General features: G+C 39.4%; 1 protein-coding gene across 2 annotated transcripts in view; it reads left to right on the top strand.

The window, feature by feature from the left end:
- OTUD7A (OTU deubiquitinase 7A) overlaps positions 1 to 27,235 on the top strand; it is a 1,097,633-nt gene that overhangs the window by 167,310 nt on the left and 903,088 nt on the right. For both annotated transcript variants that reach the window (XM_069222100.1, XM_069222099.1), the window contains exon 2: positions 1,671 to 1,802. The gene's annotated coding sequence lies outside the window, so the exon portion shown is untranslated. The remainder of the gene's footprint in view (positions 1 to 1,670; positions 1,803 to 27,235) is intronic.

The following is a 27,235-nucleotide window of genomic DNA, read 5'->3' as shown; positions in this document are numbered from 1 at the left end:
AAAAAATCACCTGCCTCATGTCCATTAAAGCTAGATCGGCCAGTCTAAAACGCGAGTCATGGTACTAAAAGGTTTGGAAAGCACTGACATACACCCATCTCATACTTAAAACTGTTGTTCAATGTACTGATACCTTCATTAATTATTTGTGTAGTGAGCCATTTTTTTTCATTTACATTTAGAATTCTTGAAAATATTTAGTGGCTTTTACTGCGTGTGATTAGAAAACTTGCCAGTGGATGTTGGCCTGCCCCTAGTCCGTTCAAATCACATTAATTAAAAAGAAACCTTGTCAGTGGAAGTGAACATGTTCCATCGGTTAACCGAATTCGGCATTTATTTAATTAACCACATTCTAATTGTCACAACTTTATCAAGTTCTATAAAAGGCAACGTACCTTTATATTTTCGTGACATGCAAGAGTATGTTCTCTTCACCAGAAGAAAATACATAGCATAGGGATCAATATTGAAACAGCGTAAACCCTTGATGTGAAAAGTGGCTTTTCCACCCTTTTTTATGATGCTACAGCTTGAAAGACTGATTTTGCATTTCTGTGATCGCTTTCTATCGCTTCACTAATACCTACATTTGGCGGCACAGTCTTAATTTGGCTATTATTTTACTTTCTAGATTAGCTCAATATACCATTTTCAGTATGTGGGACGACTATAAGTCAGTATCAGTACTGAGGCTAAAGCGCAATTCACATAATTAGGAAAACCACCCACGTTGGATTATAAAAAGTATCTGTGCATCTTGTGATGTTCAGGGTCAGGGAACATCATTGTTAAAGCAACAGGAACATAACATTATATTTTCGCAGTGTGGTCAAGGAAAGACCATTCGAATTACATCACATCTCCGAAATGTGTGAGTTTGTCTATAGGTCTGCATGAGCACTCTTGTCTTTAAACAAACACTCCACTACGTGTTTATCAAGTCTATGCTATCTTTATTGAAAGCCAAATGGTGCTCACATGAACATCGTCATTATATTTAGAAATTATTCATATTGCAATAATGGTATGGGAAAAGTATTATTTGAAGCCAAACGTGTTTCTCAGGAACATCATTATTAGAGCTAAGATTTATATTTTATTGATATTCATGTTTGCCTAGTGATGATGGAAATCGTAGAGATGGTAATATGTAGAGCTGGAGGAAGCTTTGTCAATCACTGCCATGGAGCTTTGAATATTTTTAGGCCAGAAGTGATATTCTAATTCCCCAATGCTGGTGTTTTTTTCTGGTATTTAACTCACTTGATGATCAAAAACTGAGTAAAAATATTTTTTTGCTACTATTGCTTCTTGCTTCATGTATTCCTGTATAGATGGCCTGTCAGCAATACAGCATTAGACTCCATGTTTTTAGATACTTAGATGAGTAGCAGTGAGAAGATGAATATTAGCTGTGCAGAGATGAACTTTGAAGTAGTATAATTGGGATGACTGGAACTCATTTCAATAAGTGTTGGAGTCGAAGCATCTTTGATTTTGAGGACACTGTTGCTTCTTCCACATATGTCTCTTAAACACAATCTTACATCTGAGAAACAGTGTGAATCCTGTCTTAATGTTATCTGGCTATATTTTCTGATGTGAAGAATAAAATGAAGATACCCTACCTGCGAGGCCTTACACTTTTCTTTCTTCTTTATCACTAGGATTGTCTTCTTATTTTTTCTAAGTCTGTGACTTCGTATTGCTGAATGTCAGAGCCAGAAAACACAACAATGACATCAAGATGGCGGCGCAGCTGATACTTTACGCCATGGCTCCTTTGTGCAACTGTGGAGGTATTGTTAATAAATATTCTACCAGCATCATGGAATCAATGCAACACCAGGACACCGTGATATTAAGGGATGCATATACGGGTTATGTTGTATGGTTCAGACCAGGCCTAATGCATAGCGTACTAAACAGTGAAACTTCACCGCAGAGTGTAAACATAGGCGAAAAACTACCATAAATTATTGGTTGTTCCAGAATACTGATTAAAATGATACGACGGTTACAATATCCCACATTTTGTACCATTATTGCATCTTTTAATGTTTACAATTTCTATCACACTGCTCCACACAATAGGGTAGGTGCAACACTCATTCAAGTAGAACAAAACATCTTCTGAAGAAAGGAAAGGGAAACTTATAGTACGTCTTTATTTTGCTTTTTTTTTTTTTTAAAGACGTGCAAAAGACTTAGATGTATAGAGCACCTATTCAAGTGCATGATACATTACGAGCTTGCAAGTCTGCCCATCTATTTAAGTACAATGAAATAGTTTCATTTTCATTTTATTAGTTCTCTTGATCTCTCTGTGACACTGGGTTTGCTGTTATTGTATCCCTCTGGTGCAGAGCTATGAAAACAAGCCCTAGACAATAAAGCACCAATTGTAAACAAATGACTTCATAGCCATCCTTATAAGTGATGGTTTTGTGAAAAATGCAAATGGCTTTAAAATCCATTCAAACCCTGTCAGCTGAACGTCAGAGGCTTCAGTTTTACACTTTTGATGTTGTTGACAACTCTAAAGGCAGTCTTCTCTAACCTTTTTGGGAGCAATAAGCAACACTGATGTGTCAAATGAAGTGCACAGCAACAGTGGAACCACAAGATAACATTTTGCCACATTTGTGCTGGTAAAGTGATTGAATCATAAATGAGGACTATATTGCAGTATGAAGCCTATCACATTTGGTGACCAGCGATTAACAGTATTTGGAGGAATGCTAAGTGGCAAATTGTGCAAAGTACAATGTAGATTACTGGCAGTGACTAAACCTTGATATAATATAAAGAACAATTTAGAGCCAGTATGGAGTATTTCTGACTGTTTTAAAAATAATGGCAAACTCAGAATTTTAAAAGACTTTGGGCTAGAAAAACTAGCCAGAAGTGGAGTGATTTCCAAACCACTCTTCGAGGGACTTCATAGCTCCCCATAGATATTTGGGAAATGGTAACACAAAGTGAATGTTGAAGAAATGTGTAGACTTGTTTGGATTGGAATGCCATTTTAGAAGAAGGCTTGAGATTTTCAAGAAACATTTGATAAAATGAGTTGCAAATTGTAATTTTAAAAATATTATGTCTCTAGTGTGTTCATAAATTAGTGGAATTAAAAGATCAGGAAGTTGAGGTTTGTCCCTAAGAAATGTCTGGTAACTCTAGAAACAAATGTTATGTTTGCTATGTACTCCCACTTTCTTTTTGTTACAAATGTTATGTTTGTCTAGTAACATTACTTTGGTCTAGTACGATTGGTCAAAACATGACATAATTTAAATGCTATATTACAATGGTTTGGAATAGTCCTCAAGTGTTTTGTAGGAGGTTCTGTGTGAGATGTTTATTTCATAGCATTAGTTGTGCAGTAATATTGTGAAACCGTGGGAGGTCTACAAATATTTTACATACTTTGCAATTTCCCATAACACCCCAGTCATCTTTTTGTATTTCATGTCCACAAAAGTATTGATCCATTCTCTGCAAAATTACACTCTGGCCCCAGTGCATACTTTTCAGTTTCTAAAATGGCCTTCTACAGAATCCTCTGGCAGGCATGGGCCGGGGGCTGCTGCAGCTTTTTAAGCTGCATAACATTTACTTTGTGGAAAAATACTACTGCATGAGAGTTCCATGACTGAAAAACTACAGATGATGGATGGAATGGGGAACAACTCAAACATTCACCCCCACTCACTGCCCTAGGTTTAAACCATTCGTTTTTTTTGCCCGCCATGCCATTCCAGTTTGAACCCAGCCATATGCAAATCAGGCTTGACCCTGCTCCCCAAGGGAACAGTCCAGTTTGAACTGCCAGGCCACATCCTCCCTGGAACAGAAACAAGCATCCTGGGATCGGTTTCAGGCTATCAACCCTCATCAGCCAGGGTAGCCTGAATTTGGTGGCATAGCAAGCACGGGGCCCAGGTCTGGCCATACCTTTCCCACTTAGGGTGACAAATCCATAAAAACAAAAGATGATGGATGGATTGCAGAACAAATCAAACATTCACCCCCAGTTACATATCTGGTTTAATCCATCAGTTTCTAGCTCGCCATGCCATTCCAGTTTCATCTCAGTCTTGACCCTGCTCCCCATGGGAACAGTCCAGCCCAAACTGACAGGCTGGTCCTACGTAGACCAGAAACAAGCATCCTGGGACCAGTTTTGGGGTATCACCCCTCATCAGCCAGGCTAGCTTAAATCTAGTGGCATAACGATGATGGGACTCGCCTCTCGGTACACCCTTCCCACTTAGGGCAATAAAAGCAAAAAAATGACAGATGATGGACGTAATGTGGAACAAAGCAAATCATTCACCTGGACCAGTTTTGGGGAATGAGGAACAAATCAAACATTCACCCCCAGTCACAGTCACAGATCTGGGTTTAATCCATCAATTGTCTTGTTCGGCATGCCATTCTAGTTTGGATACAGCCATATGCAATCAGTCTTGACCCTGCTCCCCATTGGAACTGCAAGGCCAGGTCCTCCGTGGACCAGAAACAAGCATCCTATGACCAGTTTCAGGGTATCACCACTCATCATTCAGGCCAGCTTAAATCTGGTGGCATAGCGAGCACGGGACCCAAGTCTGGGCATACCCTTCTGACTTACTGCAACAAATGCAAGAAAACAACAGATGATGGATGGAATGCAGAACAAATAAAACATTGACCCCAGTCACATATCGGGGGTAAATCCATCAGTGTTTTTGCCCATCATGTCATTGCAGTTTGAACCAAGACATAAGCAAATCAGTCTTGACACTGCTCCAAAAGGGAATAGTCCAGCCTGAACTGCCAGGCTAGGTCCTTCCTAGACCAGAAACAAGCATCCTGGTACTGGTTTTGGGGTATCACCCTTCATCAGCCAGGCTAGCTTGAATCTTGTGGCATAGCAAGCACGGGGCCCACGTCTGGTCATACCCTTCCCACTTAGGACGACAAAAGCAAAAAACAAAATCAGATGATGGCCTGAATGCAGAACAAATTAAACATTCACTCCCTGTCACAGATCTGCATTTAATCCATCAGTTTTTTTGCTCGCAATGCCATTCCAGTTTTGACCCATATGCAAATCAGTGTAGACTGTGCTCCCCTTGGGAGCAGTGCACCCACAACTGCCAGGCCAGGTCCTCCCTGGACCAGAAACAAGCATCCTGGGACTGATTTTGGGGTCTAACCCCATACCAGCCAGGCTAGCTTGACTCCGGTGGCATAGCAAGCTCAGAACCCACATCTGGGCATACCCATCACACTTAGGGTGACAAATGCAAAAAGCAACAGATGATGGAGGGAATGAGGAACAAATAAAACACTCGCCCCCATTCACAGATCTGGGTTCCATAAATGACCTAGATGTAACCGGCAGGGTGGACTATACTTCCATTCTTGGCTTACAATTGGCTAGTTACAACATTTTCCTTATTCCCAGTTGTCAGCTTGAAACCCTGTGAGGAAAATAATTCCAAAGTAGCAGGACCTGCAGTGAGAGAAGCAATACAATCCATTTAAGTACAGTAAATAGGGTGTTAGCATGGATCCTGTATCCTTATACTTTTATTTTTTAAACATTAATGTCCGCATTATGTTTACCATCACGTTATCAAGTGGTCTGTTGAGTATCTAAAGTGTATGCGTTTTTCTTGACTTGTCCACTTTTCAATTGATCTGGGATTTTTTCAACTTTTCTCTGACATAATCCTATACACACAAACACCAGGTGTTAATACAACTCATAAAAGGGACACAAAGTACTCACAGCGCTGTTTTACAGATTTTGGAATCAAACAGCAGCATTAATTTAGTTGTGCCACCAAATCCCTCAGCTCTTAGTTTGTCTGCCAGCTCTGAAATCTTAGGTAGCATGGTAAAATACCTTGGTACCCCACCCATATTCAAAAAGACTCCTTTGAATATTTGCTTCATCGACCTCTTCAGAAGTGATGAGTTTTAGTTATAGGATCTGTGAGACTGCATGTCCCCTCCTGAAAAAACATAACCAAATGTTTAAAATAAGGCTTAAAATATGTTTATTGCTTTATTGAATTTTAAGCAGGGAGGACTGAGATAAGACAATACAACTATGTACAGCGTAATTACATATAAGGACTGTGCTGGTTATGATGCAACCAATGGAAGCTAGCATGACACATGTCAGCTTCATAGAACTGTTCCTACCAGGGTGCCCATATTTTATTGTGCTAATGCAGACACCATCTCCTTTGAGACTTCTTCTCCTTCAAGAGCATCTATCCATTACCTTAAAAATGTCCACTTGGCCAGCAGGAATCCAATTCCCATCCACGACCTTGTCCCGCCTGGGCCACCCACATTTTCCACAATGCCCAGCCTGTCTTGGAGAACAGGTCTATGGGTTACTTTATTTCCACATGAAACAGCAGACATACAAAGTTCCTTTGAGAACAACTTGTTGTTTATATAAGTTTTCAGTACAATACAACTCTATTTACAATGATCACTTGTATACTATCTAAAAGCTTCTCTTTCCATTCTTGGCTCTCTTAATTTCACCATTCTTATAGTTAAAAATCCTCATAGAGAAAACATTAACCTGTGTAAAAAAACGTGTTCTACCGATGATCTCTTTGCTCTTCAGAGAAAGCCATTGCATTAAAGGATCTTCAGGCAAGATTCCATGGATTCTCTCGTAAAAAATGGACAATGGTTTGTGGCTTATTCTATAGAACAGAGCTTTGTACCTCAAACCCCTAAAAATAAAATATTGTGGTAAAGTGGTAAATTTGGGGTAAATTATTGAGTAATCTTTAGTAATTTACACAGGTAGCCCTACATTGTGTGGAAGGACTCTATGGGCTCTGACCCTTTGGCATCTCGAGCATTTTGGGTGAGGTGAGGTGCTAAGTTGTGAGGGGAATGTTAAACTTTCTTTGGACATGTGACTATGTCTCCATGGAGAGGAAGTTATCCCATAAATCCACTGCACCACACCTACTAGTGCCTGAAATAAAAATCCAAAGATACTAATTCCTAGAAGCTCCACTGTAAAAAAAATGTTTTTTTTACAGAGACAAAACACAATTTATGCAGTTATTGTGATTGGTATCGCACTCAAAATGTCACTCAATCAATATCATTCCAATCCAAGTCCAATCAGATTAACATTTTCCGGCATAGATATATCCTCCTAAGTGGGCGACCCAAATGACTTAACTAACAGTAACCTACGGTCTTCATGATGTAATGTTCCCTAGAGTTGCCCTGTGGAAACTATCAATCTGGATATAGTTGATGTCTATTGGAGTTTGGGACAAGGTGGTTTTCGCCTTGGCAAAGTTCTGTAGGAATGAAACGCTTTGGCTGAAGGCTAAATTATCATTAAGAAAAGAACAATAAAGTATTTGGAGCCCGGAGCTATATGTGTGGTGGATATTGTTCTCTGATCATTATCACCACAGCTACAAGACATAATTGATGGATTGAACTTTGATTGGAACCATATCAATTGAGTGACATTTTGAGTGCAATCCCAGTCACAAGAAGTACTTAAGCTGTCTCTATGGAGCATCGCATTGTCCTTGAGAATTTGTAAAATTCAGGCTTGGTAAATATCAAACTGATCACCGTAGTAGTACTTCACACTGGAGGACATGTGAAGAAGATATTCATGACTCTTAAAAAAAAGTACAGTTACATTTAGTTGTATGCTGCTCTAACATGGCTTGGTTTGATTGCTCTCCCTCCCAAAAAAAAGTGACCACAGGGCACTGAACAGACCCCAGTAATTTGCACTCATGAAACAGGGTGCGTATTCCATAAACTGGCTGCTTGCAGAGGGAAGAGTTACTGGGACAAATGCAGTGCTTAGTTCGTGCTTGTTGTTTCCGGTGCTGAGCACCGGCACTTATTTTTGAGGGCCGGAGCTTATTCTTCTGCCTCAAGCACTTACTGCGAGCAAAAGACACATATGGGAAAGACGGAGGAAGAGATAAACGAAAAAGTGTGACAATGGGAGAAAGCAGAAAGCTGCTAGAGTGAGCTGAAGGGGCAGGGAGTGGCTTTAATTGGATTGAAGAGGCCCGAGATGGCTTCAGGATTACGCTGCCTCAGTATTCCGTGTTCCCACATTTAATTTCAGCAGCTGGTGTTTAAGAGGAGGGCTTTGGGCACCGGCACCTTTTTATTTACAAATTATACACTGGGCAAATGTGAGCATGGAAGGGTGCAGAAGTTGTGTGGTGTATAGTGTACTCACCTGTCTCTTTTCCTGTCACATAGTTTGATGGAAAGCCTTGGTTCCCTCTATTCACTGACTGCATTAAAAGCAGGTGGCTTCTGGTCTCTGCAGCCTTTGTTGAATTAGAGAGTTCCAAACTGTTGTTGGTTTAGAAATTCACATTCGAGCCTTCATTCTGTCCTGCTCGGAACGTCTGGACACTTTGGCTCAGGCTTTGATAGATAATTAAAACAGAGAGTTTAACAAAGGTAGCCCACCCACCATGGGCAGTCATTGAATCTACAGAAATATAAAATTCATTATTGTTAATTCAGTGTATTTTATGTATTGACTTTCACTTGCAAAGGATCTTATGACGCCGCCCTTTAAAAAAGAATGCCTACGATATGAAAAATGATGTTAAACACACACGAGCAAGAGCTCGGCCTTTATTAGTCTCATTGAAAACAAGAGACCTGCAAATCCCTAAAGTCCTTGATCAGGTGTTGCCTTGGCAATATATTTCTGCTGATTCACAGCGAATTATGCAGACTCCTTGAAAATGCTGCTCCTTTCTTCAACGCCGGCTCCACAGCAAAATATTTCTCACTCACTGCAGGGGGAAACGCAAGGTTTTCAAAAGGGGTTTTGTAAATCGGGGGAAGGTATGTTGAAAGACTAAACTTTAAGGGGGTTGTGTATTGGGGTGCCCCTTCACCAAAGAAATAAATTATTTTTTAACAATGTTCATCAGACATTCAGATAGATCAAAAGATTACCTGAAGGGCTCACATTCACAGCGTTGACATCGAGCATGAATTAAATAATTAAATAGAGGTTTTCTGGTAAAGTCAGAACTCCATTGGCCAAGATGGAAAATTGCTATGTTTGGTGATTCTTCATACAACTTTCGCTGTAGGACCAGATCCAGGTATTGAAGATGGTGGTGGTCCCATGGTCCAACTATTTAGTATCTATGTTACCAATACAGGCACACCTACATCCATCACCAGTTTATTGGACAATGGAATTAAAAGGACTGAATGGGAAGGATGAAAGGAGAGACCCAAGCCAGCAAACTTGCTTATGACCACTATATTGGGAACAAGGATCTGTATCACCTAGCCCATTAACTATCACAGATGATGTACATTATACCAGGTTGAGCCTCTTTCAATTGTGTGGACTTTGGAACCTGCCTGACTTCTACATGGTCACACCTGCACCAGCCTAGCTTAACCCACCCATGGAGTAAACTACAGATTTTACTTTCCAGTGGCATTGTTGTGTAGTATTAATGTCCTGCATAACACATAGCAGGAGAATTTCATATTCAATAACCTTCGTATTCTACAAGGTCAGAGAGAAAATCTACTGAGTTGGTACTGCTTTTTTGCTCCACTCACAATACACAATAAATTTGAGTCTTAGCGATTGTTTGGATTTGCTCATGTATTCTTTTGTAATAATATGATTTAGAGAGTTCGCTGGATACATTTTAGATGGCGTTTACCTTGATAAAAGAAAGTGATGATTAAGGAAAATATAGAAACATTACAGTCACTGTTAACAACGGAAAACTCGGCATTTAAAGATTCTTATCTTACACTTACAAAATATAAGCAAGCCATTGAGGGAACATAAAGGTTGGAAGCTCCCTAAGGCACTGAGGACTAGATGTATATGTATCAATATACTGGTCGCATGACGTGGTTACAATTTGGCCCCAGTTTTTTTAGACCAATATTGAACTTTGAAAACTGGTCTATCTACTAAAAGGCAAAATTATACCTTAGAGTTCACCACAGATGACGTACCTCATTCATATTTATAGGGAAAGCCGCAGATTGCGACTCACTATGATTTGTGGTAATTACAGGGATGGTGACCTACAAAGTTCAGCAGATCACCATGCCTGTGATTGCTTGGTAAGAAAGGTTATTTTTTAAAGCAGCTCAGTTTCCTCAAACTCCTGTGCTATACAATACACATGTATAATTCCCTCGTAGACTAACTACCATTCACAGGTGGAGCACAACATTTTTTGTGTCAGAGGAGAAATTGTAGCATAACTCTTTTGCCCAGCAGACTAAACAGAGCCAACACTTCATGCCAATTGAGATATGCAAGAACGTTTAACATTTGTCTTGTATTATTACCTCCCCATCTCCTTCGCTTTTTCTACTTTCTCCTGGCTTCCTCCTTTTACAAAGCACTCACCCTTTACACCTATTACTCACAATTTCACATTTTTACTCTAGTTCTTATAGCACGATTGTTGGACCTGGCCCTCTCTGCAGTGTCACACCCAAACGTTTTTCCTTTACCCTCCATTTTGTTTTTATCTGAAATCATTTTTGTTGGCCTTCGGACTCTGTGCACTTTATCATTGCTAACCAGTGAAAAAGTACTTGTGCTCACTCCCCTATACATGGTTACATTGATTTTCACCTGCTTGGCATATTTAATGTACTTAGAAGTCCCTTTTAGAGTGGCATACCATATTTCTAGGGCCTGTAAATTAAATGTTACTAGTAGGCATGCAGCACTTATTGTGCCACCCACTTAAGTAGCACATTAAAACATGTTCCAGGCCTGCCTTTGCAGCCTGAATGCAGTTTTAAACTGCCAATTTGACAATATAACCACATTTCCAAGCTGCAAACTCCCCGTTTGTTGCATATAAGTCACCCCTATGGTAGGCCCTAGATACTTCATAGGGCAGGGTGCATTGTAAATAAAAGGTTGGTCATTACCTTTAGGTTTGACATGTCCTAGTAGTGAAATACTCCTAAATTTGTTTTTCACTACTGTGAGGCCTACCTGCATCAAATATTAACACTGGGTTGCCTAATTACATTTAATAGGTGCTGCCTTTTAATTAGGGGTGGAAAAGCATTTCATGTTTGGTATCTATACAATTTTACTCAAAAATCCTCTTTAGTGGTAAGGGAGGATTTTAAATTACAATTTTGAAATTGCTACTTATAGTAATGTGGGGCCAGATGTAGCAAGCCGTTTGCATACCGCAAACTGTGAAAATCGCAGTTTGCGCCATGCAAACGGCCTCACACGATGCACATTCACAAATTGCGAGTCGGTACCGACTCGCAATTTGTGAATGCGACTCGCAAATAGGAAGGGGTGTTCCCTTCCTATTTGCGACTCGCATCACAATTCAGATTTGCTTTGTGACCGCGAATGCGGTCGCAAAGCAACTCGCAGTTACCACCAGTGTCACACTGGTGGCAACTCATTCGCAAAAGGGAAGGGGTCCCCATGGGACCCCTTCCCCTTTGTGAATGTTGACAATAATATTTTTTTTAGAGCAGGCAGTGGTCCTATGGACCACTGCCTACTCTGAAAAAAACTAAACCAAATGGTTTCGGTATTTTTTTCATTTTGCAACTCGTTTTCCTTTAAGGAAAACAGGCTGCAAAATGAAAAAAAAAAACTGCTTTATTTAAAAAGCAGTCACAGACATGGAGGTCTGCTGACTTCAGCAGGCCACCATCCCTGTGAGTGCAGGGACTCGCTATGGGGTCGCAAAATGCGACCAACCTCATGAATATTGATGAGGTGGGTCTTTGCGACCCCATAGCGAGTCGCAGACGGTGTCTGAGACACTGTTCTGCATCCGAGATTGCGACTCAGAAATTGCGAGTCAGACTGACTCGCAATTTCCGAGTCGCAATCTTGGTCTTTCCTACATGTAGCCCTTGGTGTTTTCCTGGCCTCTGCCTTCTGGTGCCTGCAGCCTACCCTGGGTCACATGACTGGGTGTAGTTGGCAGTTAGGACTTTGTGAATTCCTCCCAGATGATCACAGGTGTGCCTGAATGGGCCATCTGTTGGCAGGATGAAGGGCGAAGCTGGGCACAGTCCCACTTGCAACTGAAGGACTCATCACCTTCACACAGCCTCTGCAGCCAGCTAGGAACCAGGGCAGTCAGGAAATTCCAAGCACATCAAAGATAAATCTCTTGAAACTTCAACCACATCAAAGAAGGCACCAGGTATAAAAATAGGGCACTTGTGAAAGAATTCTGAGAACTTCCTGTTGCTGTGGTCTGCTGTGTACTTCACAAAACTGCTTTTCTGCACCTGCAAGAACTGCTTTGCTACACCTACAAGGACTGCTTTGCTGCCTGGAGCATGCCTTGAACCCTCAGAGACCTGCCCTGTTGCTTCAGCCCTGCTTTATCACTTGAACCCAGGACTACCAGAGTGACTCCAAAGACTGGTTTGTGGCCTCCTGTTCAGAGTGACAGGGAAATAACAGGCTTCCACAATCTCAAACCCACACCTGGGCCCAGACTGAGTGAGTCCTAATTCTCCAAGTGGTCCCCCTCCAGTCCTTGACCCTCGGTGGTGGTATTTAAGGTGCCCAGATAGCCAAAATTCCAAAACTTGTCACTCAGAACAATTTTGGCTAAAACCTGCTCTGAAAACCGAGAGAAGACTGATAACAACCTGCTTGTCCATCCGCCCAAGGTGCATCGCCTGTCTGCCTTTTATTGCAGTACCTCCCACTACGTTCTTCTCTGTAGAAGCAAATCCTGTTCAGTGGTCCTTCGCCAGAGGGGTATTTAGCCTCCTGGAACTCTTGTCGTCTACAGCCTTGCCCGCTGGAGATTTTTGACTTTCAAAAAAGTGACTTAGGGCCCTGATTTAGAGTTTTGCGGTGGGGGTCACACAGTCACACATTTGTGATGGAATAACCCATCCCCCAAACTCTAAATCAGGCCCTTAGTCTAAATATAAAAATCTTCAACTCAACCTCTTCCAGTGCTCCCCGATGACAATGTTTTCTCCTCGGGCACCAGCAGCAGCTTTGTCCCATTGAAATTTACCTTCTCAGAACATTTTCTTCAAAATGTCTTCTAAGTGTGAAGGTAAAAGACAACTGGCCCAATGTACTTCTTGAATCCGATTCGTGCTCTGTCGAGATTGGCTATACGTTTCCGCTTTGGCCCAGTCTTGCACCACTAGATGTCTGTGGTTGGTGCTTTGATTTTTTAGTAGCTAGTTTTTACTAACAACGTAACTCTGGTTCTACTGATCAGAATTTGTTGTTTTGGTGTCAAATAATTTATTAAGATGTACTTTTTTTATATATTGATGTGGGGTTTTTCTTGTGCTGGGTTTTAACTTTACTATTGCTGTGTACTCCATAAATACTTTACACATAGCCTCTAACTTAAACCTGAGTGCTTTGTGCAAGCCATCAGAGGGATAAGCACAGGTTAATTTAGTGACTTTTGTGGTTCACTCTTAAAAGGATTGTGGTCGTTGCCCGAGTAGGGCTTCCAAACCCCTTCCCCCAACAAATAACCCAGTTTGTTACACCGCAGTACACTTGTGAAGTTGATATTATTCTGTAAAATGCGCCATCAAATAGGAAACTTTTAATTCATGGCCCAAAAAGCAGATACATTTGTTGTGCAACTAATGATATCTATATCCAGTGACGGTTATGTACTCTGTGTCCAGAACCTTAAAAAAACAAACTGACCCAGGCACATATTGCACAGTTTATGCTTCACTACAACCCCCACTAGTTGTGAGGTCTAATCATGCTTGCATCTGTTTCAGAAGTCCTGTACCCCAATGAGACTGTAGACAGAATCCCCCATCAATTCAATGAGACTGTGTAGGTAGTACATTTTAATTTTTACATTGTTTAAATGGACGTCTGCTGTGGGGTTAGAGTACGGTGCTGCCCTCTGTACCCGATCTTTGGGTAGTCCTACAGGTACACCTATTATATTGTTTGATTGTTTGAGGGTCTTCAGTAATGGGAGACATGGGCACTCAATGCTGTTTATGTATTTTTGGTGCATCTTTGGTTTAGGCGTCTCATTTAGATGCCATTGTGTCAAGTTACATTGCATCCCATACCATGTCATAATGATATGGCATGCCCATCGAATGGTGTATGGGTATCATAGTTTCTCAACCAGATTTACACATGATTGCATCACATCAAAGCTTGTCATTTACTGCAATGTAGAAATGTGACACGTCTTTCATGATGCATGTTTCTTTGTACTAGAGAAGTGTGGATATTGTAGGTGCTTTCATAGAATTAAGTAGAGGTAGGAACTAAATCACTTTTTCAATTCAAGTGAATTTACATTACTTTGGAATCGTTTATAACAAGAAGGACCTTAAAAATGGAGCATCTGGAACCACCTAGAGCTGAGCAAGGAGGCAGAAACAGAAGGGAAGAAAATTGCTACATACCTTGCTGGTGCAAATGGTTTTACTAGTTGTTGTCTAAATGCCGCCAATGCTCTGTTTACAGCATGGGTCTTTCTAGTTCAAGCTAGAGACAGCTTAGCTGTTGCCATAGTTCATAATATCACATTGAATACTTTAAAAAAAAAGCATTATGAGGATAGGGACTTTCCTACCCCTCCCCTCTTCATCATCGTTATCAGTATTTTTTTGGCCATCAGTTGTGTTAGCCATAGATAGATAGAGACATTAATTGGTGCTACTGTGTAAAAAATATCATAAGCCAGTGTGGGACATTGTAAACTCTCTGAGCACTGCAACTGAAAGGGCTGGACAGTATAAACTCTCTGACAAATAAAATAGGATGCTGTTTTGCATTGTGAACTCTGAGATAGACCCCACTAGAGAGTTTTGTTTTTACTGAGAGACCTTCTTATATAGTTTAGGAGGCACTGGAAAGGACTGGTTTTCATTGAGCATAATTGTAATAACATGTTTAGTGTTTAGTAGGGTGTGAATTCCAACACTTTTTCATTAAAAAAATCTGGATTTATGAAGAGTTATTGTGTACTTTGCAGAGGTCCATTTTTCTAATCCAAACCACCTCCCTAAGTACACCTAGAACTGCTCTCCCTCACTACTCTGGGGTCCAAGTCCTAAAAGGTTATAGTGAGTGCTTAGTTTGGGTCCACTAATGTGACCCTAACACTCTGGCTTGTTTGATTTTTTTCAACATTTGATGGGCAGTGTATGTAGTAGTTCTGCTACTTGTAAATGATAAATATTTTGTTTAAGCAAACTCCATGTCAAACACAGTAGAAAGCAATTTTTCACCCTATGATAAATACAGCAGGAAGGGATTTTAGTATTGTGATGAGTGTACTTTTTTCCTGTAAGTTGTATTTTGTTTTGAATGTAATTAATTCAAACATCCAAGTAAAAAGAGAAATCTAGTGCTGCCCAATGACTTGTATGTAGAAGTTTTATTGTAATTATAGTAGTTACAAGTCAACCTGCATATCCTTCATACAAGGTTTTTTGCATACAACCCTGCTTTGCAAGTCATTGCGAAGCACTGAATTTGTGCGCATTCGTTTTTCTACATGTCATGATTACATGTTGGCTTTATTGCTTTGGTTTTATTCACAAAGTAAAAATCTGCATGCACACAACATTTCTTAAAGATGTAATAAAAAATGGGCATTCAAAAATATCTACTATGCTATATTTTGCTGTGCAGACTTTTTAAATTTACCACGTAGAAACCGAAATGTTTCTTATACCTCTTTTTTATATCATTAATTATTGAGGGTACACACTACCTCAGACACAAGCTGTCTGTTCAGGGATAAGGCCCTATTTCCAGTTCTCACATTGGTATAGACAAAGATGTTGCTATTTAGGACAGCTACGAGCATCACACAGTGAGTCAACCAACTATTACCAAACAATTGTGCTCACAAAAAGTCTTGTTGCCTTTGTCATAGGAGTTTCTAAAGCTAGTAAATTGTTGGATAGCTGGGCGCACAATTCAGCTGTGCTCTGAATTACGAAATAGAAACACCTTGTGTCCTCATACACTGTATGTGAAGCAGGCTTAAGTATCTCAGAAGCACACAGTGCAGCATTTCACCTCTTGCAGAATTCATTTTGTGCAGTCAGCCGTTCTACCTCCAGGCATTTATAATGAGAGTGCTGTCTGCGGCTATATCGAATACCCAGAAGAGGCCCGAAGTTTTCACAGTTGGCTGACTTTATAGTCTTTCAGGTAGGAAGAGATCTGGCTCTGCTATTGATCACTTTAACTGCAGTTGAAAAGCCCTCCATAATCTCACTTCATTCCCTGCCCTCTTTCATAGTCTGAATTCTAGCACCTGACCTCTGTGAATCCTCTTTACTTGGATGTGCTGGAGAAGTTTACAGATCTAAGGAATGGAAAAGGTCATATGAAACGTTGCACCACTACCTGATGCTGTTTGTTACACATTGCCATATCCTTGCTAGGTATGTAATTTCTATTACACCAGTGTAACCTGTGAGCTGCTCATAGCAAAAAATTAGAGAACAACAGAGATAACCATAATATGAACCACTGCTGTGTGGAGCATTTGTGTTTCCTGCACTATTTTTAGTGCGGACTGAGTGAATAATTGATACAAGGGCGCACTTTGTGCTAAAATATATCACCAAATGCTTGTGTTGCATTAAATATAATTAAGTACAATGTTGCATAATTTTTCCAGAAGTTTGTGTAAATACGTGAAAACAAATTACACACACTTCGCACACCCCGGAGCCATGGGCAAACATCTAGAGGAACTGAGATACATATCTCCTTTGATCAAATGTATTTTGTTAATGAATGGCAAATATGCAGATTCAGCAGTGATACAAAAGTGTGACTGAACATCAGCTTTATTGAAATGGAGCTTCATTAAACCATATCTAAGAATAATGAATTTATTTGACCAGCAGGAATGTTGTCCATTTTGCTTAATGTCTCGGTTGTGGCAATTAAAACTAACCTACAAAAACTGTTTTAGTCCCATCTCTTTTCAAAAAAATAATTCCTCTAATTTGTAGACCCAAATAAATAAGAATTGATGTTTCTCTTATTTTGTCAGACATACACTGACCCAAATGTGGTGCTGTTTGTTACATGTTTTATTAAATTTTACATACTTTGTGATATTATTTTGCACCCAACTGTGCAGTACAGGAAACAATATACTGATACATCATATGTGATTACTACTTCCATAGAAAAGATTGACACGATCATAAACCCCTCAATTGCACTAAACAAACTACCGGCACAATGCAATAATTAACCGTTAAACCAAATTCCACTAAATGACTCACAGACATCCTCACTGTTTTAGGGCAAAAACCCATTAATACAACTTGTCCATATGGATAGTATTTACTTTTCTTCATATCTCAATTGTTCACAAGCATAAGGCATAATCTGGTACACTCTCAGAACTAGACATATCCCTCCGTCGGTAAAGAAAACTAACCGCGACTGAGTTCTTCAGGGAGGTGAGTGATTGACAGTTTTTTACTTTTTAGCCTTTGGGATTTCAGCCAGGACCTTGGATTTACCTCTAGTGCCTATTTCGAGGTGGCCTGGCAGTGCAAGATGAAGGGCCTTGTATGTGATGAAGAGCAGGTTGAAGTTTATTTTAGCTTTAAAGGGTAGTCATTGGAAATCTCTAGGAATTGGTCTTATGTACTATTCGCATAATTGATTCCATATGATATTGTATGCATTGTTGAGTCAATTTATGAGCCCATCATCAACCATACCTTAGACTATCTCTAATTGTATCAACCGAAGCTAATTGTGATCATATGAACCATTGGGTTCATTTAACGATGTACAGTGTTTACTGTAGAAATAGGTATGTTACTGTTCATTAAAATTAGCGATTAATGTAGTTTTTTTAACTTCAGTAAAGGAAATGCATATTCTACATAGAATTCGTTCTGAGAAATGAATAGAAACAGATGTATTCATGACACTAAGGGTATGATACACGACAATCTTTTCTGCATTTCTGAAATAGCAAATTTTACAACATCTCTATTTTTGTTCTGAAAAATATGATGTGATGTCCAGGTAGTATTTTCTTATTAGTCATTATTTTTAAATAATGATTCGCTATTTGTGATTCGTATTAACTGCAAACAGTGAATTTATTTTCACAAACTGCAAACATCACAGTGTCTGTGAATGGTCACTTCACAGATACAGATACAGATTCTGGAAATCATCCATTCTGTGCCTGGTATAGGAGCAGGTCCCTACAGATCTTCCAAAATACTCACAGGAGACACAGGACGAGGCCAGCAGAAAGGGCAAGGGACGTTTAATGGCAAATAATTAGAAATCCTTGTTAAGAAGTGTGTTGACGCAAGTGAAAGATAGGTTGGGATGTTCTCCTTACAATCCCAGAGTCTACAAAAACACATTTGGAGAAAAATCCAAACCAGAATAAATGCTGGTGGGATAACAAACAAAAGTGTGGAGGAGATTCAGAAAAGGTGGTGCAACCTTAGATCGAGAGCCAATAAAATAAAATCTAGCACCTTGCCTGAGAGCAGGTCACACCAACGTAACCTGGAATCAAATAATACACCTAGATACGAAAATGCTTTTATCTGCGTAAGAGCACAAGACCCTATCTTATAAGGCATGGTTTTCATCTTCCTGGGGCCCACAGTCATAACTTGTGACTTACTAATATTAGTACTAAGGTCCAGCTCATTCATGAAACCCACGAAGCATTTCTAAGAGCCGGCAAGCCCTTAACCATTTTGGCAATCAAAACAGCATCATTTGCATAAAGCAGTATTGGCAGGGGCCAGCCCTTTACATGGGGACAATCTACTCTCTCATCCACTAAGGCTTGCTAAAGTTTATTAATATACAATGTAAATAAAAAGGGGGCCAAAATGCACCCCTGTCTTACTCCCAGCAATGTCTTCAAATGCTTCGTGCAAGAAGTCCGAGGTATACCTAACAGCAGCCTCAGTATTGATATAAAGATCCCTTAAGAAATAAACAATATTAGGGTCAGCCCTCATACACAGGATTCTTCATAACTTATTACAATTTACTTGGTCAAAGGGCGAGGTTAAATCCATGAAGGAGAACTGTATTGACACATTCCGAGCCACTGCATGCTTATTCAGAATTAGATAAAGATTTAGGCACTGATCTACCATGAATCTGCCAGGTCTGAAGCCGTATTGGACGTCAGACAAGATGTTTAAATCTTCAGTCCAGTGCCAAAGTCTATTTAAAAGGACTCCCCCCAAAACCTTCACAACTGAATCAAGAAGGGAGATGGGTCTATAGCAAGAGGGGCTATCCCTATCCCCCTTCTTGAAAACTAGAATAATAATAGCCATCTAGAAAGAGGATGGGGGTCCTATATTTACAGCAGTATTCAAGACATTAGTCAGAACAGGGGGGCATGTATCCACATTGGTCTGATATAAATCCGGAGTGACACCATCAATGCCTGGCGCTTCATTGGTAGATAACTCCACTATTATACCCTTTATCACTTCCTCCTGAGCAAATACAAGGCAGAAAACTCCCTCTAGGGGTAGACCTGCCTAACCAGGCATAGTACCAGTATAATTATATTGTTAAATATAAATGTATGTGACTTCTAAAACATGAGCACAACATTAAAAAAAATTGCTTTGTGTCCAAATAGAACCACCTTCATAGATCTCACAGACAGAAACAGTAAAAAAAAAATGTGGCATAGAATATAATAGAATATCTGGACGTTACTCAACATATGACCATAGAAAGTTCACCCACCAGCAGAGATGATGAACATATGGATAAAATGGACACTATATTGCCAACTAAAAATGAAAATGTAGTGAGTGTGATATATATATGTGATATATATATGTGATATATATATATATATGGCAAATCTAGCCAAAAGCCGGCGAAGTGCTGTATATGGTCAGATGTAAGCTTACATTTGGCAGGTAATAGGAGAGAAAACTAAGCTGTGGATGGATAATTATTGTGATGTAGTGCGTCTTAAAGAGATGAGTCTTCAACTCTTTCCTAAATTGGAGCAGCTTTGGGGCAGACCTGATGGATACAGGCTGTATAAAACAATTTCTATTATGACAGATATATTCTGATTCTGATGGTGGACAAAGGAGGATATGCGTATAATTCACATATCTTATTACATTTCGGAAATTTGATATTGAAAATAAAACCACCTTTGTGCCTTATAGCTCAGATGGGCTATGAGACAAATCAACATGGTCATGTAGTTTTTAAATACAATTTTTTTTGCAATATTCCAGAAAGAGTACTCTGGGTTATGCCCTAAGCCCCTAGCAAATGCTACTGTGAACTGATATCTCCCAGATGCAAGGAAGTGAAGGGCGCATAACTCCTGGATATGTTTAAGGATATCCACAATGCCCTGGGTGGAGCTTTCTAAATCAGGCTCCAATTCAAAAATTACATTTAAAATCTCATTCTATTTTTTCAAATAAAGTAACCCTCTCCATAAAAGGCCTCTCTGTTCTCCTCCTACCTTTGCTAAACTCCTGCAATGCACCATAGCATAAGGTGTCACTATTGTGAAAGATTGCAATGCATTTTGGGTGGCATTTTATACCTTGCGCTTATTTACCTTCTAATTGAAGTTGGTGTTAATTTGCCCATGCATTTTACTGTTTTGTGACCATTCACAAACTCCAAATACGTAGTACATACAAATTGTAGTTTGGTAATTATGTATCACAAAATAAGAAATTTAAATAACAATTGCAAAATAAAAAATTCTATACATTTTCAGTTCATTGTGCAATTATAATAACCCTAAGTCTTCTATTTTTATATTTGTATCATCACTCTCCAGCATATTATACAGTGGTGATGAAGTAAGGGTTACCTCTAACCAGATCATCTTATCCCCATTGCTCCGACCCTATCTGAGCTCCAAAAGCCTGTCTGTAAGAATATGATGATGGTGATAACAGTACCAATGATGATTAATTGTTACGTAAGGAGATGTGCTCAAGTGGCTAGAGCTACCATCCTTGGAACTTGAAAATCCATGTTTGAACCCTGGCTTTGGCATGCCATTCTGGGCAAATCACTTAATCTTCCTGTTCCTAAAAAATGTGTAATGGTTCTGTTTTAAAGTGTTCCATTGCCCTTGGATCGTGCTATAAAAAACTGTATTAAATATGCACATGTATTCTTCTAGAATGCAAATTGTACACCAGTCTAGAGAAAATAATGAATTTAAAAACTGCACCCATATGTATACAGCAAGGCCAATAATTGTAACTAAAAGACAGTTAACATTACAGTGAGGAGGTTGAACGCATGTAAACAAAGAGACACAAAATCAAAATATTTTAAGTCACCCGGCATTACCATCCCTCACAGAAATGCTTCAGGTTGACTGTTTGTCTGTCCACATACTTGGTAGTCATTTATACTTCCTAGGCTGGCTCACCTTCACCAGCAGTCGTTATCTAGCCTAAATAGCTGTGCTTGCACTCTTTATGGAGGGCTGGGTTTCTCTAATATTTACTCTTGATTTGTAAATTATACTTGATGTTGACATCTCCTGTCAAGACCAACTCAATCTTCCATTCTCCCAAGGTAGGTAAATTGAGCATCATCATATAGTCATAGTAACTCCTGTTAATTGTAGTTCTTAGAAACAACAAAATTGCAATATGAAAACAAAAACGCGTGGTTATTATACCAGAGCCATTGAGCCCTTGATTTCAGGAGTGATAGAGTCTATTTTCACATCATATTTTTGTGTTACTTTTAATAAGCACAGTTCCTTCAATGAAGCAGCTTAAAACTATGAGTCCAGAAAACATACACTCCATTCTTTGATTGAATGCAAAGAATGCCTCAGCTAAAGCAGACCTTGATGCTTCAGGTGTCCTATATTGAGTTGCTTTGATGTGGAAGTTGGCATTTCTTCAAATGTTTGGGGCTTAATATAATATAATGCCTGAATGAATGTTTTGCCTCCAGACTAGACACAAAACAGCACGCATCATAAACTTCCTTGCAAGCTAGCCTGGAATCTCATAGAACTAATTCTACATCCAACATCTCTTTTTGACCTCACAATCACATGTTTGAATCCTACTGGGTCTGCTCAGGCTTTAATCCTTCCATTGTCACGCACATGAGTACAATTGAGTTACATAACAACAATGGTCAACATGTATCAAAAAGGTCAACATAGTTCTCAAGTTGTGAGCCATGATTTATGATGTTTGTGTTATCCCACAGTTTCCTTTAACCTGATATCATTGAGGGATCACAAGTTCCCTGCAGAAAAACATTGCACTGCTGGAAAAAAAGGAAAAGTGACATTGGAGTAACCTCTTTCCAGCGATCATGTGCATTGTGCTGCTCGCAGGTACATCAGTCGCTCCACCTGCTCCACCAGGTGCTGTTGCTAATCAAGGCAGGCAGTACATTCTGGGCTGTGGCATACCTTGAATGGATGAAAAAGAACATATGCAACAAAAGGCACTTTTTGGGCTGTGTTGTGCCCCTCTGCTAGAATGCTTGCATTTAGCTCAACTGTTACCATATATACTGAAATTGTACAAAAGATATGTTCACATTAACACATTTGCCGTGGGTGTTTTCCCAGATTGGAACTTTTGATGAACTAGTGATAGAAACTAAACTATTTGGAATACCATTATTTCCCTGTAACTACAACTTCGAATGACTACAAATGAAATAACTTGTGTGAAGGAAGGCGTGCTCTGCAGGAAGTTAACTGCAACTTAAAACATTTATATCAGGTCTATGAATAATGACCAGTAAATTTTGAGGAGGTTTTTTCTCTGATCATTGGTGACAAATGAACCATCCATCACTGTACATCACTCAATAATGTAGTACATTTTAAATAGAAAAAGTTTCTTCAAACTTAAAAAATGCTAATGACTACAGTTGATGGTTTCTTGGAACATTTGTAAATAGAGATGTTTAGCAGAAGGGCTCTCTAAAGTTCCTTATTATTACCAATATCATAATTACTTATAGTATTATTAGTAGTAGTACTTTTGGTATTAGTATTATTGTTATCATTATTATGATTACTATTATTATTGTTATTGTTATTATTATTAATATTATTATTTATGGTATGTCAAAAACCACTGTAGAATTGATTTGAAATGTAAAAATTGTATTTGTTCAAGAGAGATTTTGTTTGTCACCCCAGGCAGTTCTCAGGCAACTGTCCAACTGTTACTAACCCCCCAACATTCTTAGAATCTTGTCCTCACACAGGTTCCACAAGGGAATCTAAACAATGGCCTTAAAGGATTAGCTTATTTAATTCCTAGCCATCATTGTAATACAATATTACACAAGTGTTTTTTTTAAACAAAGAAAAATATCACTAACAAATGAATAATGAATAATAGTAGTCAACATGCATATGAGTATATCGGACATAAGATTACACCAAGTAATGAGCACACATCCTGAAAACATGCACATTACATCACAAGAATTATCCGTAACTCAAAGGTATTCAATGGCACTTTGTACTCTTACCTACAGGCTTCGGACTGCTTTGATTTTGAAAATTCATCATTGGAAAAAATACTAGGAAGTCCTGTGTCATTAGAAACAAACCCAAGACTTCCATTACTTTCACTGTCTGTGACTTTCGTTACTTTTACTTTATTTCACCAATGGTGACCCAACACCCTTACAGCAGAACCACACACTTCATCCTCTATACTAGGTTCATAGAATTTTTGATCACTTTTTAAACAAACCCAGATGTTTTCTATGGATCAGGTTGCCAACCCCAACGGGTTTGTCTAGCACAGTATTTCTTTGATCATAATACCTCATTTGTTTGGCCTGAGCCTTATCTATATATGACCTTGCAAGGGAGTCTAATTCTTTCTGAGAATGGTGGTCTTTTAACAGGTTATCCACCCAAGCATGTCTCAACTGCATTGCTGGCTTCCTATTTTTAGAAGTACAAATGGAGACACCACTGTGGATGAATGGGATGTAGTTCTGTAGAACCACAACATGATTTGGACCGCATTAGTAATAACACATTTATTCATTCTCTTAACACTCTGTGAAAAGCACTCAATGAGCCCATTGGTTTTTGTGTGATGTAATACACCTTTTAAATGTGTAATGGAACTCATTGTTAATCAATTTTCCATTGCAGCCCATACAAACTGATCTAACAGATAGCAATTTCTCTGGGAAGCCCTTACACATAAATATATATTTTAAAAATGTTATCACTGATTTTATATTAGGATCACTCACAAATTTGACATGTGTGTCACTTAAAGTAAGAATCCATGAGTACATAAGTGTACCTAGACTGGTGTGGAAGAGAGCTGAAATGTCACACCAAATCTATACCCAGTTTCTTCCAGGAGACGGAAGGACACTCTATTGATTTCAAGGGTGGAGTAGCTGTTTTTAAAGATTTGTCACATGTGGCCAAAAAAACACACTTCTTCACCAAATATTCAATGTCACTATCCATTTGTGGCCACCAATATGAGTTACGTGGCCTATGTTTGGTTAATGTAGCCCCTAAATGTCCCTCATGAGCTTTTTCTAAAATCTGAGTTTTAAGACCATCAGGCGGGACTAATTTGTCTGATCTCATGATAAGACCATCTTCAAATGTCAACTCTTCAGCAATTTCAGAAAATGGTTGAATCATCACATTCACAGTTTTTTCCTTCAGCTGCCCTTCAACTGTATATTTAGCCACTATCTTTAGCACAGTATCATTATCAGTGGCCTCTTTCCAACTCTTTTCCAAGAACTAACTGACATTTTCAACTTCAATAGCTGCAATCAAACATGCTTCATCCTCATTGTTATCCTTTTCTGTAACATCCTCTTTGAGGGGAAATTTTGACAAATAGTCAGCTCTAACATGTTTTGACCTGATATGTGGAAAACATCAAAATGAAGTTGAAGTAATCTTGCTGAAAACCCAGCTAATCAGGGCGTACTGGATTTGGCATTCGTACCACTGAGAATAGCTACAACTGGCTTGTGGTCAGTTTGAAGAATGAAATGTCTACCCAATAGATAGCTCTTTAACTTTTCTATGGCCCATCAACTCACTTAAAGTTATTTTTCTATGATAGAATAGTGAATCTCTGATTCTCTGAGAACCCCGGATGCAAAGCCAATGGTACATACTTGATCATTCTGTGAAAGCAGAGGGCCCAACCCCACTTTGCTTGCATCAACAAAAAGAATGTACCTAAGACTGGGATCATTAGATTTAAGTACCTCTACAGATGACACTTGCCGTTTGATATCATTGAATGCACAATCTGAATCCCAGAAGAGATCCACACGTGATTTAAGTAACAAAGAAATGGGCCTGACTCTTGAGGCAAAATCGGGGATGAATCGCAAATAGAATTCACAAAGCCCCAAAAATGATTTGATTCTAGACTTGTATGTAGGTAGTAGTGCTTTTACAATAGCATCAAACCTGGTTTTGGATGAACTCCATCACACGCAATTACATGTCCCAAATATTCCTCAGACTATTTAAAAATTTCACACTTCTCTCTTTTTAGGACAGCACCAGTACTATCAAACAGAGAGAGCAGCTTTCATAAAATGACATCATGTTGATCACATTCCTTAGCATATATCAAAATGTCATCTTGTAAAATAGAAACATTAGATATCCCTTTGAGGCTCATCACCCTCTGAAACACCAAAGTCGCAGACCAAGGTGAAATGGCATCCGGCAATACTGATAAGTTCCCCATTGGGATACAACTGCAGTAAGGTGTCAGGATACCAGTCCCAATTCCACCTGGTGATAAGCTGACTTTAGGTCAAGTTTTGTAAAATATTTAGCCCCTGAAATGATCAATAGCATTTCACTGATTTTAGGGAGAGGGTGCATGTCAACCCATATCTCTCTGTTGAGTGCTCCAAGATCTACACACACACTTGTAGTTCCCCATTTATTCCGAGCCACCACCAAATGTGAAAGCCATAAAGAGGATTCAACTGTTTCAATGATCCCTTTGCTGCATAACTGCAGGGTCTTCCCCAGACATTTTGCCATCCTCCTCCTCTTTTTCCTGATCCTGTTTTTGCTGGCTTTAGGACCAGTGCTAAAGTGCAAGTGCCCCCTGTCAAAATTGTATTGGTTATTGGTTTATTCATGATTGGCATATTTGATTTACTTTTTGATTTACTAGTAAGTCTCTAGTATAGTGCACCAGGTGTGCCCACGGCCTCTAAATCGGATGCTACTAGTGGGCCTGCAGCAGTGATTGAGCCACCCACATGAGTAGCCCTGTAAACATGTCTCAGATCTGCCACTGCAGTGTCTGTGTGGGCAGTTTTAAATAGTGATTTTGACCTGGCAAACTCACCCACTTCACAGGCCCAAACCTTCACTTTTACTACATGTATGTCACCCCTAAAGTACGCCCTGGCCAACCCCATCGGCATGTTGAAGTGTATTTAAAAGGTAGCACATATACTGGTCTGTTTTACATGTCCTGATAGTGAAATACTGCTAAATTTGTTTTTCCGTATTGCAATGCCTATCTCTCCAATAGGGTAACATGAGGATTGCCGTGAAGTATCTTTTAAGTGAGATTTCCCATTGGGAGCAGATACAGAAGGGAGATTGGGGTATCTGAACTCACAATTTAAAAATACATCCTTAGGGGCGGTGTTTTTTTAACTGTGAGTTTGAAAATGGCACTTTAGAAAGTGTGCATTTTCTTGCTTAACCATTCTGTGCCTGTGCTTGTCTACTGAATACTTGTCTCGGTCAGGATAACAGTTGGGCTGTTTGTGCATTCACTCTAGATGATCATACAAATGGAGCTGAGGTGTGCCCTGCACATCCTGATGGCCCATCACCAGGCTGATAGGTCTAACTAATCTAGAGTGGTTAGAGGAGTTAACACTTCCACCTGAATAGGGCTGTTCCTGCCCTTCCACAAAGTAGTCCCCGACTCCTTATAGTGTGTCTGGGGCCAATGCAGGGAAAGGTAGGGTCTTGTGCACTACAAAGACTTCTCTTTGAAGTTTGCCTACTAAAGAGACAAAAATGGATATAAATACTAGACCCCTGACACCACATAGTTAAAAAAAATCTGGACTGAGGAAATTCTGTCAGGAGAAACAGCTGGATGCTGTAGGAGGGACTGCCACTTTGCCTGTTGCTTTGTT

The sequence above is a fragment of the Pleurodeles waltl genome, chromosome 3_1 (assembly GCF_031143425.1).
Source record: "Pleurodeles waltl isolate 20211129_DDA chromosome 3_1, aPleWal1.hap1.20221129, whole genome shotgun sequence".
In the NCBI taxonomy this organism is placed as follows: Eukaryota; Metazoa; Chordata; class Amphibia; order Caudata; family Salamandridae; genus Pleurodeles; species Pleurodeles waltl.
This window is presented reverse-complemented; position numbering and strand designations above follow the sequence as displayed.